This window comes from Podarcis cretensis (genome assembly GCF_951804945.1).
Source record: "Podarcis cretensis genome assembly, chromosome: 6".
NCBI classification, from domain to species: domain Eukaryota; kingdom Metazoa; phylum Chordata; class Lepidosauria; order Squamata; family Lacertidae; genus Podarcis; species Podarcis cretensis.
In genome coordinates this window covers 22,118,806-22,140,547 of record NC_137175.1, presented here as the reverse complement: position 1 = coordinate 22,140,547, position 21,742 = coordinate 22,118,806, and the positions used below count along the sequence as shown (strand labels likewise).

The following is a 21,742-nucleotide window of genomic DNA, read 5'->3' as shown; positions in this document are numbered from 1 at the left end:
TTGAGATCAAGCAGGCACCTTCTCTGTACTCTTGTTGCCCGCTAAAAACATTCTTGTTTAGACAAGCCTACTCATTATATTTCCCCCATAGAAAACAGTGTGATGATGCTGAGCATGCTCAGTGGACTCAGAGTGCTGAGTGACTATTGTGGAAGAGAGAATGGAAAACCGGAGATGGTGTGTCTGGAACCTTGAGCAGGGACACTCCACACATTTTGTTGTAGGGATATGCTCAAATAGCACCATCCATACACAAGAGGCTTCTTTGGCTTGCAGAAGTATGGAAAATATTTAGGAAACTAAACCTGAAGGGCAACCCACCCAAATAGTCCAATGAAGACTGAATGTGTTTAGTGGGCATTGAATGCTATTGGAGGGGGGAGAAATGGAAAAACTGGATGGGGGGCGGCAATGGTATTCTGCAACACTCAACAAGAGTACTCCCCATAGCAACACTTTATTGGTGCCAATTGTTTTTGTTAATTAGGGGTAGCTATTGTTTGTACCCTCTAGATCAGGCATGGCCAAACTTGGGCCTCTATATGTTTTGGGACTGCAACTCCCATCATCTCTAGCTAACAGGACCATTGGTCAGGGATGATGGGAATTGTAGTCCCAAAACATCTGGAGGGCCAATTTTGGCCATGCCTGCTCTAGATGTTGCTGGGCTACAACTTCCATCTCTGGCTGTTGGCTATGCTAGTTGGGGCCGATGGGCACTGTAGTCCAATAAATATTTGGAGGGCACTATGTTGGCTATGAGTATTCTACATTAAGCTACTCCCTATATAGTAGTATAGGTCTGCCAACTGTGTGCTTAAGTATTAGACTTTGTAGTAGAATTTTGTAAATATGGCCAGAACATTTACTTACCTGCTTCACAAAATATACCCATGTTAGTTATTTGTTGCACATTGATTTCATGGCAGAAAAAAACATATTGGGTATCTTCTGTATTAAAACCATCTGCCCTTTCTGGCTGCCTGAAGGAAATCTCACTTGCCACAGGTGAGCAGGCAAAGTGTCTAATTACAAGCTGCTGTCATATGATTAGTGAAACAGGTCTATTTGAAATGAAATTTAACCATGGTTAATTGCTCTGAAAAGCTGCACACTTCTTTGAAAATTGTTCCAAGACCATGAAAGATAGATGTGGATATTGTCCTGCACATTTAATTGTGTTGACACAGTATTTCCTTTTGAGAGCATTTCAGCATTTCTCACTCATGGAAAAGTCTATGAGAATTCATGTACTTTTCATTGTAAGCTTAGATACAAAATGTTATAAAATATTACAGAATAGCAAGTGCTAACAGTGGAAATAACCTCAACATTTTTTTTATAACACTTAAAAGCTTGCCTTCTGCTTCAAAACCTCACAAAGTACCGTAGTTTTACCTAATGGCCTGATACAACAAATTATTATCTTCACATAGCCTTTTCATCTAGTTAGAATCATTTTATTATTAAAAGATCAAGTTAGCCTTTCTTCAAAAGTTTGTTGCACAAAAGCCAGTTTCTAAACTGTATTATAAGTGAAATATAAACCTTTTAAAAGGAAGAGCAACTTCCAGGATTTACATAGTAAAATCCAAGGTCATAGTCTAATGAATGCTTTGCAGGAAGAAAGGTAAAAATAAGCTGCATACTTTTTGGATATGGGCCTGTGAAATTTTCCACTATATTCATTAGTAACGTGGAGGCATGCTTGTGCTGCTGGTATTTTGAGCAATAGACTTGACTCTGAATGGAATTTTTAGTTATTCAATCTGCAATAAACAGACAACTAGCCAGCATTTTAGAGCAGAAAAACAGTTGCTACAGAAAGTATTTAGTAATTCAGTTAATGAGTGTAAGTAAGTGAAACGAGTCCATGTTAGCTTGCTGTTTAGAATATAACTTAACATATTTTGGGTAAGTATCTGTACCTTTTTTTCAGCTCATCTGCCCAGCTCTCTGTCTCATCTGAATCAGGTGGTGCTAGACTATAGCTTCAAGGCAGTGTGGGCCAATAAATTGAGACTGAAACCTGAACAGACAAATGTATTATGTATTCTGAGTTCTTGAGTCTGGGAGATGGGAAGCTGGTCTGCTGTGGATGGGATTGCATTCTCCTGGAAGGAGCAGATCCATAGCATTGTCAATAGAGGTTCAGGAAACCTCAATTCTGATTTACAAGGAAGAGTACCTGAAACCAGCCCATGAGGGTCTCAGGAATCATTGATACTAGCATTCTAGATCAAATGCAAATCAAGTAATGGAGTTAGGATGGAATTATTGTTCAAAAGTTGTTATTTTCTAATAGTAATTGTAAAATTGGTTGCAAATGGACCATGCCAAGTTGCAAAACATGCCTGGCACCTGGGGTGTTTTGGATGCTGATCCAGGTGTAACTCATTCAGGCCATTAGGTGAAGAACAGGATATAAATCTTGTGGTGCTTTGCAAACCCATTTTTGGCCCGGCCTTGACTTTTATCTGCCCCAAACCTGGCATATATCTATTTTTCAAAATGAGTTTGCTTGTATTTCAATTCTTTTTGACAGAAGAGAGTACAGTGGTACCTCGGGTTAAGAACTTAATTCGTTCTGGAGGTCCGTTCTTAACATGAAACTGTTCTTAACCTGAGGTACCACTTTAGCTAATGGGGCCTGCTGCTGCTGCTGCTGCACCACCGCCGCACAATTTCTGTTCCCATCCTGAAGCAAAGTTCTTAACCCGAGGTACTATTTCTGGGTTAGCGGAGTCTGTAACCTGAAGCTTCTGTAACCCGAGGTACCACTGTATCACTTTCAAGGGTGCTTATCCTCTGTAGCTTTTATAATGACTTGTATTAATAGTTAAATTGTATTTTAATGTGTGTGTGTGTCCAGTTAATTGGGGCACCTTTTCTATAAAATATTTTTATTATTTAATCAAAGTTATTAAATTGATAAATGTTGCAGACCAGCTTAATAGGATTCTATTTGCTTAAGATCTGGTGAGTTCTTCACCACAGGTTGTTATGCTAAAGATGCTTCTGGATTATTTTACTGGGATTATGAACCAAAATTTAACTATTGACCACCTCTAGCCCTAAAGGAATAAAAAGCTTTATATGTTTGTATTTAAATGTTATGTGCTTGTGTTGCCGTGGGAGCCATCTTAGAAGAAACTTCTTCTAACATGCTGCCCATCACCCATGGTTATTGCAAATACTTGTGTTAAAATAATAATTTTCTGGTAAATAATAATTTTCTGATTATTGGATTCAGTTCTCCTAAAAGTATAAACTTGTCAGTACTATGTTATCCAAATATCTTTTCTGGAAGTAATGTCTATTAATTGCATTTTAGAAGAGATAATTTTATGAGCAATATACTATTTAAAAAAAAAAAAAATCTACCCACGTTTGCAATGTATATTACAGCTTCAGCAGAGCTACAGAATAGCAATGGTATTATATCTAGCAACATGATGCACCAGGTTGGTGTGTGTTGCAAAGGATGAGCCACTTTTGTGATAGTGTTGCTATGGCAACTAGCTTCTGAGAGCTGCCTCAAGGTCACTCATCAGCCATAGCCTAGAGTGCTTGGATTTTACGCAAAATAAGAAGCACCTAGCAGTTCCTGTTGTTCTTTTTTCAGTCTTCTACTATTGCATTAAATATTATGAGGAATACTAATGGATTCACAATATTTACATGTTAATTAATTTTAAGTGACATTTTTATACAAAGGGTAACGGACACAAGGACAGGCTCTAACAATTATATATAAGTGTATGTATATGGTTTAAAAAATCTTCAACTTACATAAAAGAAAGTTGGTAGTAACTAGTAGCAAGCATGTGTACTTAAACTACAATTTAAAGAATTCTTTTAAATGTCTTTTCAAACAATGATGATGATTTTTCTTCTAAATCTGAAAAGACTTCCAGTAGTAGAAGCAAGACTGACACTCAGCAATTACAAGGAGCTGTAGGAAATACATTTATGGGGCTTGCAACTCTGTTCACTCCCATATCATGTGGCAAACAACCAAAATTTTGCTTTTAATATTTTGTTTTATTTTTTGTTCTTCAACTGTTTGCTGTTTGTGGCCCATTCTGGTTATTTAGAAATTGTCTACCTGAATTACTTAAACTCTTCAAAAAAAAAAAAAATCATGAGAAGTGTTATTTAATGCTGGGTAAGAGCCAAATTTCATGTATGATATAAATATGTATTTAAGTCCAGATCACTGGCTCTTTGCAGGTGGGTGAAACAAAATTTAAAGTGCTCTCTCTCTCTCTCTCTCTCTCTCTGTGTGTGTGTGTGTGTGTGGAAAAATTACCTTTGAACATGTGCAAAGTGCAGTTTCCTCCTAAATGTTTCACTGGAACACTTTGTGGAATATGTTTTCTGATCAAACTAAGTACCTCCTGTACAAGATTTTGAACCTCAAAACAGCTAGATCTTTCCCAACAGACATCATTCAGCTTGTTTTCTCCTCTCCATTTGAATTTCCCTTTTCCATTTAAATTTATTTATTTATTTTAATAGATACTGCTTTGATAGCAAATTGAACCTCTAAGCACTTTACAAAAAAATAAAGAAAATGTTAAACTTATAATTTTTCACAGAGTTAAAAAGAAGAATTAAAATTTAAAAATATCTACAACAAGCTAACAACAGATTAAAATACATGAAGACTTCTACATGCCTGGGTAGACTTGCCTGAACTGAAATATTTTTAGCAGATGCCAAAAAGAGTACAGTGCACCCCTGCCTAGTGTAAATAGGGAGGGAGGGAGTTCCAAAGTATAAGTGCTGCCACACCTACAAAAGATTGGTTTCCTGAAAGTGTGCGATGAGTATTATGAACGAGTGTTATGTAACAATTCCACAAATGTTTGTGTGCAAAAACACTTATATTTCATTAGTTCTTTAACTTCTCTATTGATATCTGTGAGCTGTTCTCTCTTCTGTCATGTGGTACATTGAACTGTAGCACCTTGTGCTAACTAGGAAGTGATCCTGGCCCTCCTGTTCAAGGCACTCCATTCTAATCCCTCTCCCTCTCAGTTGTCAATATTTTTCATCTTCTCAAGCTCTCTTCAGGTGTCCAGTTTGAATGTGCAAATGGGCAAGTGGAGTATGCCCCAGTTCCTTAAAGATGCATGTCTGTATAGGGTTGCCTAAACAAGAAATGTTTTAAGCAGACACTGAAAAGGGTTGGAGAAGATAGGTTACTCAGATATCTGTCTGAACACTGGTCTGATAAAATTAACTTGCCTACTTGCTGAGGTCATCAAAACAGGCCTTGTTTTGTCTCTCTTGGATTATCTGAAATATAGTAGGTGTCCTTGGAAGTTGAGGCCTTTCTGATAGTGGCACCTCTGTTCTGTAATTCCTTCCTTTGTGGTGCTGTTTGGTTCCCTCTGTGCTATGTTTTAGACGCTGCAATTTCTGAGGATGCTTAGGACCAGTGATTTATATCAGTTTTAATTGTACTTTTTTATATATATAAAATAAGTTTTTCTTGGGTAACAAAAGTACATACAGATTTCAGTTCATGGAGTCCTTTCTCAAGATCAGTTACCGTTTTTTCGCCCTATGGGACGCACCTTTCCCCCTCCAAAAATGAAGGGGAAATCTGTTTGTGTCCTATGGGGCGAATGCAGGTTTCAGGAAGCTATCAGCAAGCCTGGGGAGCCCGTGGATAGCAGCCTCCTGCACGGAGCGTGGGGCGCCCTGAAGCAGAGCACCCCGCGCTTCGGGCAGACATCGGGCAGCCCCACAAGCTCGGGGGACAGCGGGGAGGCGGAGCGCCGCCATCCCACTGTTCCCTGACCTGGTTTGGATTCCCCAACCTGGTTTTGGGGGGGGGGAAATAAAGGGAATTTTTTTTTCTTTATTTCTCCCCCAAAAAAACTAGGTGCGTCCTATGGGACGAAAAATACGGTACATTTGACGTGAGACACTAATGTTATAGACTATGAGGTGGGGAGAGAGAGAAGGGGGGATAGTAAACCTCCATTCTTTTACAAAGTGTATGTGAGAGTTTTTTTGTGGATAGGATCTTTTTTCCATTCATTTACTAGTTTTCATTGGCAGTGAGAAAGATTGGGGGACCTAGGGCATGGTTAGTTTCCTTCAGTTGACAACAGTGAGTTTAGTTTGTGTGTGTGAAGGAGAGGGGGTTGTTGGGTCAAATTAGCCATATTGATTCGTATGCTGTTGGGTTTTGTTGTTGTTGTTGTTGTCTTGTTGGGATGTGTACCGGTATTTAATAAAGGGGAACCACACCAGGGTGAATGCATCCACTTCTGTTTGTCCCTGGGTTCGTTTGAGTTTGTTGATTAGCTTTTCTAGAAGGGCTGTTTCCCATACTGTTTGGTACCAGTGGTCATACTTGATGTAGACTTGTGATTATTGGGCATGACTACTATAGGTCCATCAATTTCACTTGGTTTACTTTGAGTAAAACTTAGTAGGATACAGCTCAGTATTTATTGAATGTGTGTTTTACTGGTCATCAATTTTTTGTTTTTCCTTTTTCTGCTATTGTATTGTTGGCTTGCTTATTTATTTATTGTTTTATGAGAGTATTTTTTCCTTAGGGATTTTTATTGAACAGAAGGGCAGACTATAAATATCTAATTCAGGGTGCAATTTTTTATATTTATCCTGTTTGAGTAATAGTTCAGGGGATGGTTGTTTTCTTCCTCCGTATCCTCCAGCTGATAAGATTCTCTGGCAGTATCGAGGTTTGTGAATGTTTGCTGAACTTCTAAGTTTAAACTGTGATTCAAGTTTAATTGATGATATCCAATATCCTAAGCAGTGTGACTGACCATTTTCACATTTAAAACTGTACAAATGTTGAACCAGTGCTTGGAGGTATGAGACAAAAGTGTTGGGGTAGTCATACTCTACGACATGATTACAAACTGTTTCCCCCCCCCCAAAAGGGAGTACTTTGTTCATTATTATTATTATTATTTATTATTCCTAGTTCACTGTTCTGATTGCAGTAAGTGGTGGTCAATAAGCATTTATTCATTAGACCTGCTTTGGCTTTTGGTAGACCTTAACTGAAACATGGGGGGGGGGGGAATGCAGGGGTTTTGTTAAGGGGAAAAATTGCTGTCTGAACACATGTGCTTTACTTGTAAAATCCTTACTGCAAGATGGTACCAACTTCTGTACAGAGCAGGAGCCTTTTTGATGAGGTCAGTTTGTTTAGCAAATTATTCTTTAGGCACTGAATCAGGATCAGAAGCATAAAATGCCTCCTGAGATTATAAAAGAAGCTCTGTCCCTGGGCAGGTCAAGTCTGTGATAGCTGTGATTGTTGCATTGCAGTGGATTGGACTAGATGATCCTTAGAGCTTTACAATTCTATGATTCTAAGTGTCAGGCACAATTCTGGAGTGAAGTTCCTAAGATGGTTGGATGGCGTCCTGTACGCCTCCAGGTGTCTCCTGCAGCCAGGCTGGTGCCAAAGATATTGCTCTGTTTTCCTTTGGACCACATCAGTGAGGCTGAAAGGGGGTCTTGACATCTGGGCAGCCCAAGGACCTCCATACACACTGCCCAGGCTTTTGCACCCTGGGGAGGTCATGTTGGTGCTGCTAATGGAGCAGTTTTAATTCACCCCTGAAGGCGTATTCCATTGTCTCTCGAGATAGATGGATTCCAACAAGTGTCAGGCAGTTTCCTCCACCCAATGCATCAACAGTGTTACTCTGAAGGGGGTTGCCTTACTCCTCTGTAAGGTTTCTAATACAAGGATGGGAACCAGTCATGCAAAATTGGTGGCAATCTTTTTGGAGGTGGTAAAGTCATCAGTGAGGAACATTCAAGTGAATCCAGTTGGGGCCACTTGTGGTCTCTGGGCCCACATGTTTCTGTAGAGAAATACCAATAAACTGAAAGGTACATACATATATGATAGAGATCTGTCAAAATAATATTGCAAATGGAAATAAAATAATAAGCACTAGAAAGTTCAGTATGTTTGACCAGCTTTATTCAGGCTATTGTCACCAGGAATTTTTCTGACTCTTGGATATCAAGAGTAAAATCAAATTCATCACAACTTGTTCCCAGTACTCTTCCATTTTCAGCCTTGTCCCTAGTCCCACCTACTGAAAATGGCTTCTTCTCCCCTCTTGAAATCATGTTCCACTGTCTTCTTGTTGCATTTTGAGATACAGAACTTTTGATTCTATTATTTAATTCTTCTACATGGAGCTCTCCAGAAAAATTATCTGAACCCTCCCATATGCTCCACCATTTTACTTCCTACATCTATCATTTACTAGTAAATGTGTTTGTAAGACCTACAATTCTAACATAACATGTTCACAGATCACATTTCTTGCTTGTATTTCAGAGAGAGAGAGAGAGAGAAGTAAAGAAACATCTACACACACTGATCCTATTTAAAGGCTTCAGTTTATGCAAGAATTTCTCAGTAAAGTGTTAACCTCTGCTGGTGGTTTAGGGACTGATTACTTAATACTCTGGTAAGGGCCTGAAAGGGTCTGAAGGGAAGAAGTGCACAAGTCCAATGACTTTTTGAAAGCTATTCTGTTCTTGTAGTGCCAACGCACAGTTTGACAAGGCTGTAGGTGCAGTGTTCAGCTTAGGAAACACTCTCCACTGAAAAGCCCACTTGTGCCTGCACTTTTTTCATTTCAGAGATAACGCACCACTTTTTAATTTTTGGTTGCTTTCAATAGCCAGTACATTTTGGTACTTGATGTAAGCTGTGTTGATGCAAACTGATTTGAGAACTTCTCTTGGCCAGGATAGTGTGACATAAAAATTTGAGAAAAGACAAAAGTAATTATATACTATACTCTAGTCTCCCTGTGATGTTAAATACTTGATGCATTTGATTAATTTTGTATTCTGTTTCTTGACACTAGAATGGTGGACTAGAAACTCCCAAAATAAAAATGTTTTATATTGTAGCATTTAACAACTTCACTAACTCTATTAAAGCACTGCCATTGATACGGAAATAAAATTATTTCAGTAAAAGACAAATTCCATTTACCCTGAGCCAGCATTTAACAGAAAAAGTGTAGGAGTAATTAGTATGTGTACATTTGTGTTTAAACCTCATTTAGGAAACTTTGAAGGCTCAGGTTGTACAAACTAGCATATACTCGTTTTTGCTTCTGTTATGTACTCATTTGAAATAAAAAGCACTGGTCTAACTCTGGTATTTCCTGCACCAATTATAATATGCAGTACTTCCCTAAATTACATAACCTCTAGACAGGAGGCGAGCTGAATCTTAAATGTTACAGGTTCTGATATGGATAGGCTTAAAAAAATTATTTTAAGTTTTTCATATCTGGATTTAGCTTCATGCACACTGTGTATTCTAGATACTGTTCATGCACCCATTTTACTTGATACAACTTGACCCTGATAGAATTAACTTTTTGAAACACTAGACTCCCAGATTTTATATTTATTTACAAGTTTGGAATACTTACAGCCTGCTTTTATAGCCCCAAGAGGGGCTTATAAAAATGTGCACATTGCAATCAAATTCAACTGTAGTATCAGGAACGGAAATAATATTGTGTCTATATGGTGCCACTATTGTTCAGATTTCAGTCTCAGGTCTTCAGTGTTAGTATGGGAGTATATTGTTCTCAACTGCCCTTAGAATGGGAAAGAAGTCTGCCAGCTCTGTTTCTGGTAAATGGAAAGGCTTTGGATTTGGCCCCTGGAACACCCCTTTTGTGGCTACGATCTGCTCTATGCTGTGGCCCCAAAGACCCCCTTTCATTTGGGAAATATTGAGTATTTCATACAAAATGGTAGTATCGTTGGTTATATACTTTGTACTTGTATTACCAAAAGATACACATACACACACACACACACACACACACACACACACACACACCTTGATTTGTGCATATTGAAATGCAACATTTGTTTAGTATGGAAAACACTTGATTTGTAGTAACTCCCTGGAACATTCAGTTATATAGGAATTCATTTTTTACCTTGTAATGTGTGAAGCAACTCACAGTATAACTTTTTCCTATCTTTTTAATCTTTGTTTTGTGCTTCTGTTTCCTAGGGTAACCCCCTTGTGTAGGCTGCAAACTGGAACCCTTCTAAGTTGCAGTGTGTTGCTATTTATGTCAATGTGTACATATTTTACATTGCAGTTGAGGAACAATACAAATGTTGAGCTTCTGGGGCTTTCCACTTGATTGTATCATCTGTTTGTTTTAGATAGAAGACACTTCCATTAAAACCACTCTAATAAGAAAACTCCACACAAACTTTTCTAATGTGAGAAGATTCCCAATTTAATCTAATGTGTAAGATGGCTGGTTTGCTGTGGAACATGGTTAGGAAGAAACAACTGTATAGGCTAGCAGTCAACTGCAAAGGGGACTCGGAAATCTAATTTGCACATTTTACTTGAGAATTACTTTTTATTCTGTGTAACAAGAAATTTTGGTGCATTTGATCATGGTTTTACTGCATATGTAGCGACTGTTGGGTTCCCCCTCCCCTTTTCCTTTATTTGGATGATGCCATGGCCTTTGGCTAGCGCAATAATTTTTTACATTTAAAAAAAAAAATCCTTTTGTGGTGGTACAGTCATATGAGAGGATTGTACAACTTCAGCAACTTAATGTTTGAATTGGCTCTCTGTGCCTGGGTAAATGGAGGTCTGTAGACAGCAGAATTGCAGTTCAGTTCATTAGATTCCCCCATTCTCATTTAAGGGTTAGGTTGTTTCCGTAACTTCCATAGACATGTATTCACACACACTTCTTTGCTTTCAGATTAGATAAATAGTTTTATTTCTCTGGCTAACTAGTATCTTGCCATTTTTCAACCTCTAGGTAGAGATGCTGTGTGAGTGCTGAGAGGAATACATTTCCAAGTAAGTGTTTAACAGTGAACTTAGAATACAGTTAATTATCTGGTCCCATTGAAGTTGGTGGAATAAAGCCAGTTTAAGCACAGGAACTCTTACATAGTTTTTTTTAAGCTATTGGGGGGGGGGGGAATCTGTTGAACTGTACTTCATTTTCCATGTGGTTTTTTAAATCTTTACAGTCTAATATCTATCTTTGGATATGCACCTCTTCAGCTTCTCTCCATAGCTTTCTGTTGTTTGCTTCCTCCATCCACATAAGCCCTGCTGTTAGTGGTCATTCCCTTGGTCTTTTAAAACTGTGGGGTCTCCACACTAGCATTGCTTTATTCCATCAACCTGAATCATCTCTTGCCACATGCCCTGTATATGTCCATTTTAACTTTGTGGCCTTTTCCACTACCTCTGTAACTTTTGATCTTTGTGGTATTCAGTTGTTAGCTTTGCTTGTTCCATGGCATATTGTGGTGTTCTTAAGCTGTTTGTTTCTTTGTGTCATGGTCCAGTTCCTCGCTCTTATAACACATCACAGGCAGTACACAAATACTGAATTCTTTAGCTTTCAAATCTAAGGAAATATTTTTATTTTTCATCTTACGTGTGATTATTAAACATGGGTCACATAGGCATGTGATGCTTTTCAGCAAACTTTCTGCTTTAATTGGGCTGCAATCCTTTGCTCATTTCCTTGAGAGTAATCCACATTAAGTACAGTTGGTCTTAATTTGGAATTACCATGTTTTCATTAGAATTTGTTACATGATTGCCTATACCTTCCTTGTGGTTCTTGAATTCCTGGGATGCTGCAAACCAGGAGGTCAAATATGAAAATTATTGTTGCTTATTTCTGGAAGTGTTTAAAGGGGAAGCACCATTTGATCTTGGTATGACAAAGTTTGGCATTAATCAGGAGCAACATAATGTGTGATGTTGAAAGCATATTAAGGGGTTAATGCCAAAATTGCATGACTGCCAAAACATGCTTATTGAGTCAGTAAAAAGATTTAAGGCTGGTTTCTTGGAGTATTGTATTTGAAACATTTTTAATGCAAAGTGAAACCAATTGATTTATAGGAATTGCATTATAAAATCTGTATTAAAGTGGAGTGTAATTCAACAGCTTTGAGGGAAAATGGAATTCAGATAGGTAACATTATGTATTGTTTACTTACAGTGCTATTCTCGGTGTGTCTATTTAGAATGCAGTCTCAGTGGGGCTTGCTCAAAAAAACAAATACAGCAGAGCTGAGGAGCCCTTTTTTTTTGCTGAGGACCACATTCCTTTGGAGGGATGTGTGGGAGGCCACAGGCTGCTGGTGGGTTGGTGTGGAGCCAGAACATGGGCAAACTATCATCTTTTCACTCTCTGCAATCCATTCCCTCCTTTTTCCGTCTCCTTGCCATATGCGAATCACATGATAATTAGGATAAGGGCTGTAGGGTCCCCACTTCTGGGACACTGGAAAACAACCCAAATGCCTCTGTCTTAAGAATGTAATTGCCACAGTTTCTGTGTGTGCAGGGGAATGGCAACATCCTGAAGTTTCCTTTTTTTAAAAAAAATTGTGTAGTTGTGTACATTCATGAATACATTTAGAATATTTGTTCCCTTCCCTTTCCCCTTGATATCAGGCAAGGTTTATGTTAGCTATTATCATGGTATTAGCAACTGCCAACGCCCACTCCCTTCCCCCAGCTTCAGAGTGCAGAGAAACCTAGTTTGCTTGCAGCTGCAGTGCTAGACATCTTTCAGGAAGTGACCTTGGCTTGTATTAATCAGAAAAGCTGCTTGCTAACATGCTGACTTGATATAAAATGTTAGAGCAGACATTTTCTTTTAAAATGAGGCCATGAGGGAAATAAGGGGAGTTCTTAAATAATATCTCCATTTAGACGACTTTTCAGTATGTAGAAAGGACAGAGAAGTTGCCTACAGTGAGGGTTATTAAAATATAAAGCCTGTGTTAAAATAATTTAGTGGTTGTCTTTTCTAAGCAGTATCTGTGAATTAAGAATGTATTAGGGAACAATTGGCATTTAAAGTTAAGTACAGCATAACATTTAACTAATAACCAATCTGTATAATTTCCTCTTTAAAAGTTGATCAGCATTGTTGATAAATATTGCATGCTAAGGACTGATGCATCTGAACAAGTAGCCAGGTGAATGCCTTCCATAATAATTTTTCTGTGCAGGAAGGCCCCATGTTCATCTAGCAAGGATTTTTATACAATGCTGCCACAAATGGTCTTGCTCTTCTTCATCTATCTCAATAGAGTGTCATTGTTGGAACATGCACTGAGGCAGCACAGACATGAAAGATCCTACTATTTTGTGGAGGCATCTTGCCTGCAGTAATAGAATAATAGTCATTTGTGATATTGCCATTATGTACTGTCTTACATAGAAATTGTTGCTGTCTGCTGTCTTATGTAGAAATCCACTTGTTGAAACCTTTAGGACCAGACCATTAAATCTTCAAAATCAAACAGAACATCAGATAAGGTTTAACTCTAATTATTCATTTAACAAATTATATGTACAGTGGTACCTCGGGTTACATACACTTCAGGTTACATCCGCTTCAGGTTACAGATTCCGCTAACCCAGAAATATTACCTCGGGTTAAGAACTTTGCTTCAGGATGAGAACAGAAATCATGCTCCAGCGGCATGGCAGCAGCAGGAGGCCCCATTAGCTAAAGTGGTGCTTCAGATTAAGCACAGTTTCAGGTTAAGAACATACCTCCAGAATGAATTAAGTTCTTAACTCAAGGCACCACTGTATATCCATGAGATATTATCCTTGGGTTACAGGGAAAAGTCTGTTGCACAAGTAAAACAACATCATTGAATGCAACCCACACTACAGTCAATAATAACTCAATTTTGGTTGTATGTAACACTAAACTGTGGTTTATCTGAAGTGGTGGCTTCTAATCTCCTTGTGGCTGGGGCAAAGGGGGAACAGGGCCATAGACATAGCACTGAGCTATAAAGCAGGAACAAGCCATGCATTTAAAATATTTTCACTGCCCTTCATTTGAAGATTCTAGAGAAGTGTGAAATAATTCACCCAACAAGAAGTACAATATCTAAAGAACATACCACCATCACCACAGTCAATCAATCAATCAATCAATAGAAAGCAAGCTAAAAAGAAAAAAAACTAAGGAAATCAAGCAGCTTAGACTAAAATATTGTTCATGAATATTGTAAGGTTAATGCTAGATAGGCCTCCGTAGACAGAGCATTTGAAACTAAGGCTACCACTGCAGAAAATGAGGCCTGAAATCAGAACCTTAATGATGGAGATTCAACAAGGTTAAGAATGGTAAGATGAGAAATCCCTCTGAAAGAAGACAACAAAGCAACCATTTGAGCATATTTATGGCAAGGAGGGACATGGGAAGCTTTTAATCTGTTGCCTATAACCAGGAAATATAAGCAAAGCATTGCAATCTTTAAATTTCACTGAAGACAGCTTGCATTGTTGTGGCATCACAAATGGAATAGGTATACAAAAGCTGTTGAAGTTTCAACAGTTTTGCAGAATTTCCTTAGAATCCATCCATGTCTTAAGAACTTCTGTAGAGACTCTTCTCAGAGTACTTTCTTTAACAGAGGTACATTATGTAGTTATAAAGGAGAGGGTATATTCTCTCTCTCCCTCTCTCCCCTTTGAGTGGATTTTGTTTGGCTTTAGTACTCACACTGTAATTAGTGCCATATTTGGAGTCTTGGGGGATCCTGCAGGTCAGTTTTTGATGTTGCAAATCAAATAGACAAAAAAGCTTTCCCCTTCAACATTGTTGACATTGTCAAGCTACCTCCTATTTAATAGCTTGTTAAATCTCTCTTCTTACAGATCCAGGGTAACATGACATCCTACCAGTTTTTCTTGTCTTTCTGCCAGAACATCACCCTTGTGGTGAATGACTGGAAGCAAACCCTTGACTATTTGGAAAGTTTGGCTATCTGTAATAGACTGGCTGCATCAATTCTAGCATAGGGGGTGTAATTATTTTAAAGTTCTTTGGGTTTTGTGTGTATGTGGTAGTTTTTGTTTAAAGCTTTTAGATTTTGCCCTTTTTTGTCTGTCTTTATATAGGGTTGCAATATGTCCAGAATTTCCTGGACATATCCAGAATACTGCAGTCAGAAGCAGTGTTTGGGCTGAAATCACTAAAAATGCGGGGTAAATCTGGACATATGGCAACCTATGTCGGCTTTTTGGTGATTTCCCTTAAAAACAGATCAAAATCTTCATTTTTTAAAGGCAAATTTGCCAAAGAAGGTTTGGGCAAAGCTAAAAACCTTCAGATTTTCACTGTTTGAAATATGGCAACCCTACTTTATATGCATACCACACCATTCTGCTTTTAAGAGCATGACGGTAAAACAGATACAGACAGCAGAGAACTCTTAGGCATATCATGGTTGTCACCCAGGATGGAGATTGTGTCCACTGCAGTTCTGTTTTCCTGCATGGGTATCAACTTACAGAAAGCAGTGTTGGAACACTGCCCATCTGCTCCATTGCATGTACATGGTATTGTGTAGCGATGTATGTTGTCCCCAGTATTCTAATGACAAAGATGGATCAAGAAGCACTGCCATACTACACACCTGCTCCTTCATTGAGAGTGTGACGCCACAGGTTGAATACCAACTTCCTAGACACAAGAATAGTGCCTCCCATTTATCAGGAATCAGCTTCAGGTTATTGACTGTCATCCAGCACGTTACCACTTCCAGGAACCAATTCAGGTTCTTATGGACTAGAGATACAGAGTTGGGTGTCATCAGCATACATGACACCATAGCCCAAACCCCCTGATCACTGTACTCAGCAACTTCATATAAATGTGAAATAGCATTGGGGACAAGAGGGAATCATTTGTTTTTTTGGGGGGGAGAGCAGAAGTAACCTAGTTCTACTCCCTGGTGATGGTTCTGCATATAGGAGTGGAAGCATTGTATCACTGTGACCCTTAATAGTGGACAGTGTGATGACATGCTACTGTTTAGCTGACCCCTGGTCCGTTGTGTTGCTGCTGCTTACCAGAAGGTTGATTGCTTCAAATATGTTTCCTGCCAACTTTATTTTAAATGTCTTCCCTGAATGGCTTTCTGTCGTAGCAGTACAGCTCTGGATGGAGTAGTATGTGTGTGTGGAGGCAAATCACACCTGTCCACGGACACTGGACATTTGCAGGTGTGTATTGTTGTTGTTTAGTCATGTCCAACTCTTCGTGACCCCATGGACCAGAGCATGCCAGGCACTCCTGTCTTCCACTGCCTCTCGCAGTTTGTATAGTAATGTCTGAAACTCTGTACATCTGTAGGTTGTGTCTTCAACTGGCAGAATCTACATAGTCAACAGTCCCTGCTCAAAATGGATAGACCTTCCAGTTTTTGTATGGATGCAGAGTGCAGAGATGAACAACTGTGATTTTTCTCCCTGCCCCTCAACACATTCAGAGTTGCATCTGAACAGTGTTGGTGTTCCAAATGATTAGAGGTACATTCAGGAAAAGGGAGGTGTTCAAGGTTTTATCAGTTATTACGTATCCCTAGTTGCAGAGATCTCTTACCCACTTAATACAAATGGGTACGTCGGAGGCGTAGCTGGAGGAGGAGAGCTTACCGAGTGCCACACTGCACTTACCGTGGGACCTGGCCTGCAGTGCGCCCATGCCATGCGTCTCTCCTGACGTAGTGGCTCGGGCACCTGCAGGTTCCGTGCTGCCCAAAACAGCAGTGTGGGGCTTGCGTCTGCCCGCTGCCTCTCCCTTAGCCGCCCTACAGCTGAGAGGGAGCTGGTGGCGGACTCCGTGGAGGCTCCATGCAATGCACCCTGCCCCAACTTGCCCCGCCCCGTGGGTAGCTTGCCTTGCCCTCATGGGCACTTTGCCCCATGTCCAGGCATGTACCGTCCCAGGTGGCTAGATACGCTGCTGAGAAATTTTACCAATTGCATACAAAACCCTGATAATGTACATGTCAGGAGGCACCTACATTGTAACCTGCTCTTGAAACCTTTGGTCAGGGGAAAAAAATATCAAAATATCAAATCCCCGCTATGGGGTGAGTTCCCATTGTTTGGTCCCAGCTCCTGCCCACCTAGTATTTCAAAAGCACGTCAAAGTGCAAGTAGATAAGTAGGTACCGCTCCAGCGGAAAGGTAAACGGCGTTTCCATGCGCTGCTCCGGTTTGCCAGAAGTGGCTTAGTCATGCTGGCCACATGACCTGGAAGATGTCTGCAGACAAACATCGGCTCCCTCAGCCTATAGAGTGAGATGAGCGCGCAACCCCAGAGTCATCCGCGACTGGACCTAACGGTCAGGGGTACCTTTACCTTTATGTGACCTTTAAGTTTCTCATATGGAAGACGTTACATTAATGTACTCACTGTAGGCAGCGTGGTTTCTTTAAGCAAGAGAGCATTTCAGCAATGCAATCATATACCAGTAGTACCATCGTGCACAGATATTGTTGAGATAAAACTTTTAGTTGCTGCAAATGGACCTCCTTCATCACAACCTGCTCCACCTGGTGAACATTTTTTTTAAAAAAAACAAACCCAGTTGGCCCAAAATGGCTTGCTGTTCTGTTTCAGTCTAAAGTCTCCTGTCACTTTAAGTATAGTGATGGTATTTGGTCTTCTCGTGTGAAAAAATGGTTTGGTGCGCAAACAGTATAGAGCAGGCATAGGCAACCTAAGACCCTTGGGCTAGATACAGCTCAATTGCCTTCCCAATTCGGCCCATGGATGGTCCGGGAATCAGCGTGTTTTTACATGAGTAGAATGTGTCCTTTTATTTAAAATGCATCTCTGGGTTATTTGTGGGGTATAAGAATTCGTTCATTATTTTTTTTCCCAAAATATAATCCGGCCCACCACATGGTATGAGGGATGGTGGACCGGTGGACTGGAGGCCACTGAGCAGGCCGAGATGGGGGAGCAGTTGTTAAATAAATTTCTATACTGCCCTTCATCTGAAGATCACAAGGTGGTTTACAATATAAAAACACAAAAATGCGTAACACAGTAATAAACAAAACCAAACAAATAATAATAACAATAATAATAAACTTTTATTTGTATCCTGCCCTCCCTGGCCAAAACCGGGCTCAGGGCAGCTAACATCAAATATATAACATTGGTATAAAATCAAACAATAATTAAATTACCTCCTAAAAACAAGTCAGGGTCAAATTAAAATTTAATTAAACCTAGTTTAAAAGGCCATGCGTTATTTAATTAACCCAAAGTACTGGGAGGATAAAAATATTTTTGCTTGGCACCTAAAGATATGTAGTGAAAGTGCCAGGCAAGCCTGGGGAGTGCATTCCACAAGTGGGGAGCCACCCCAGAAAAGACTTGATCTTGTGTTGCTGCCTTCCAGGCCTCTAGTGGAGGAGGCACACAAAGAAGCGCTCAGAATATGATTGTGGGGTCCAAGGCAGTTTATATGGGGAGAGGCTGGCGAGAGGCAGTCCTTGAGGTATTGCAGAGATTTAAAGATGCAGTTACGTCTAGGTTCCCAAATGTGTTAGACCATGGGTAGGCAAACTAAGGCCCGGGGGTGGATCTGGCCCAATCGTGTGTGAATGATTTTGTAGTATTTAAGAATATATCATGAAACTTGTTTGGGTGAAGTACAGAAAGCTTCAATTGTCTCTGTGGTATTCTGATATGAAGAGGGATGGACTTAAAAGACCTAACGTGTGTAGAAAAATAGTGGGTGGCAGAGTAGACCTATTTATATTAATGGACCTAACTTGGTCATGTTCATTTATTTCAGTAGGTCTACTCGGAGTAAATTTAGTTGAGAGAGAAAAAATCTGGATAATTGAGATTTTACAAAGGAACCACATAAATTTCATAGTTATTCCAGTGGAATTAAGAAAAAAATGCAGGCAACTGTATTGGTTCTTTAGAAGACTTCTAAACTCTTGTAACAGCAACATACAACTTTCAGGTTTCCCAGAGTTTTTTCAGGTTAGGTGAAAGAGGAGTTAGAAAAAACCTGACATGCCCTTTATCACCATTGTCTGGACACTTTTATAGAGCAAGGCAGAAATAGTTTTGAAGGTCACCCTTCATCTTCAGAGCAGTTTCAAAACTACAAGGGGAATAAACCCAGTTACAAAATATGCAGACTTACTTTTCTGTAAAGTAAATGAAGGAGTATTTAATCACAGAACTGTTCATCAAGCTGGATGTTTATATGCAAAAGCTAACACACTATGTCACCTTCAATTGGTATTAATAATATACTATTGCTACAGTTAAATCTTGCTACTCCTCATAACTTGCTTGTTGGAAATCGTGCAAATGTTGTGAAGCTATAAATATCTCTAAACAAACACTTGGTAAGAAAACTTTATGGAATCTATTTTTCACTGTCGGATTCCTAGAAAAACAGTAGCTGTAACTGGAGCTTCAAAAAAGTTAGCCTTCCTATGGAATCTGGTACTCAATGAGTTAACTTTTCATTTGCAGCTGAAAGTTCTGTCTTCAGTGGCTGTTTTCTGATTGGTTGCTAAAAGGTGAAATTGAAATCACGGTGAACTTTTGACCCCATAGCAGTTCTTGTGGAACGCCTACCACTTGCAGAGAAAGAGGGTGGGGTTTTTTGCCTCCTTTCCTGTATTTATTCTGTGTGATCGTGCAGCTCCGCATGCAATCTTTTGAGGTGGGGGTGGAGGGAGATAAAGAACAAGTACAAGCAAGTAGCTTCCATGTTCCAGTAACAGCAGAGTTGGCATTTTCCCTCTACTTAGCAACACCCACAATTAAAACAACCTGGCAAATAAGTAGACTCTCTCCCCTTAATTTGTTGGATTCTCTTTCTGTGCAAATGCTATGGATACTGACAGTGTAAAAGGCAGACAATTTGAGATTATTTGTCTAACGAATATTTGCATCCCAAAATATTAGGTTCTTTTGGTTTGGAAATAAGTGGTGGTAAACACTGGAAATTCTTGGAGGCTTTTAATGTCAGCACAAAAAATCAGCAGACATGCAGCTAATAAAGTTTTTTTGATTTGCTTTAGTAGTCAGACAGCGATTTTGTTTGCATTCCATTTAACCTGGGGAAGGGTCATAGCTCAGTGGTAGACCATGTACAATCCCTGTCATCTCCAGATAGGGCTGTGAGAGGCCTTTTCTCTGAAATCCTGGAGAGCTGCTGCCTGTACAACACTGTCAATGTGGATGATACGGAACTAGGTGGACCAATGGTCCGACTTGGCATAAGGGGTGTGTGTGTGAAAATCTCAATGCTTTGTGTAGTGAATGATGGAACACAGTTGTCCTCTCATGCAACTCTACAGTGGACCCTCAGGTTACGTTACCTTCCGGGTTTTGCCACGTGCACATGCGCAGAAGCGCTTAATCACGCCGCGTGCGCACACAGAAGGGCGCCTCTGGTTATGAAGTTTCTGGCATGCAGCCAGGCCTCCGGAACAGATCCCGTTCACAACTGGAGGTACCACTGTATTTGGTTTCATTGGTGTATGCAGCAAAACTAAATGGTGGTTTGTGCCCAAGACCTTTGTATTTGAAAAATCCCAGTTAAATCATCTTGTAGCATCCCAAACCTAAGCATTTTTTTAAATAAAAAATATAGTGGCACTGTTTTCAACCAAATTTGCTGTTAATTATTTGGGTTTAGTATTGCATTCTTGATGCTATCAAGGTTTTATGCTTCAGGTTTTGTTTATTAAATGGTTTCTCATACAGGCAACTCCCCATTTGCACATGTTCAACACACACACAACCACCAAAGTGTGTGCTGTTTTTGGCCCTGGAAGGGGATGGAACAGGGTGCGGTGGGCTTTTCCCTTTCCCTCCGACACATGTGCCTTGGAATGCAACCCCTGTGCAAATGGGTAATTGCTTGCATTAGTTCAATGTTTACATGTCTTTATTCTTAAATTTTCCTAAGTTTATTTTAATAATAAAGATTTTTAAAAACAGTCAAATTGCAACCATTGCCATGGAGGAAAATAGTTTGGATTTTCAAATTAGGTAAAGGAAAAGGTACCCCTGCCCGTACGGGCCAGTCTTGACAGACTCTGGGGTTGTGCGCCCATCTCACTCAAGAGGCCGGGGGCCAGCGCTGTCCGGAGACACTTCCGGGTCACGTGGCCAGCGTGACAAAGCTGCATCTGGCAAACCAGCGCAGCACACGGAAACGCCGTTTACCTTCCCGCTAGTAAGCGGTCCCTATTTATCTACTTGCACCCGGGGGTGCTTTCGAACTGCTAGGTTGGCAGGTGCTGGGACCGAGCAGCGGGAGCGCACCCCACTGCGGGGATTCGAACCGCCAACCTTTCGATCGGCAAGCCCTAGGCGCTGAGGCTTTTACCCACAGTGCCACCCGCGTCCCCTCTATTTTCAAATTAGAAAACCTTTAATGTTGTTTCACAAATTAGATGTGAACAACAGCACAGTTCTGTAATATTAAAAAAGGAGTTGAAATTAGCCAGCCTTAACTGTATTTAAGCATTTAGGCATATAATTGTTTATTTTTAAAATTTACTTGCTACTGTGACAATAGATTCATAATCTGACTGACTCTACTAACAAAAGGAGGTGCTTAGCTTAGTATTCTAAGAACGTAATTGACATGATAAACATTTTAGCCATTTTCAATTTTCTGAAATTGGTAATTTTTTCTTTCCTCTGGACTCAGAGAAAGTACTGAGGCGATAGTTGAAATCTTGTGTTTTAACTTGAGGCATATTATCTAGACAGGGCTTGCGTGCAATAATTCCAGTGGACTATTACTATGTCAAAGTGATTATTTAAAAACATTTTGCTTAATCATCTTGTAA

General features: G+C 39.8%; 1 protein-coding gene across 8 annotated transcripts in view; it reads left to right on the top strand.

Annotated features, from left to right (window-relative positions):
• NCOA3 (nuclear receptor coactivator 3) overlaps positions 1-21,742 on the top strand; it is a 99,050-nt gene that overhangs the window by 13,201 nt on the left and 64,107 nt on the right. For 2 of the 8 annotated variants that reach the window (XM_079978883.1, XM_079978889.1), the window contains exon 2: positions 10,857-10,897. The exons of the other annotated variants lie outside the window; for them this stretch is intronic. The gene's annotated coding sequence lies outside the window, so the exon portion shown is untranslated. The remainder of the gene's footprint in view (positions 1-10,856; positions 10,898-21,742) is intronic. 8 annotated transcript variants of the gene reach the window in all.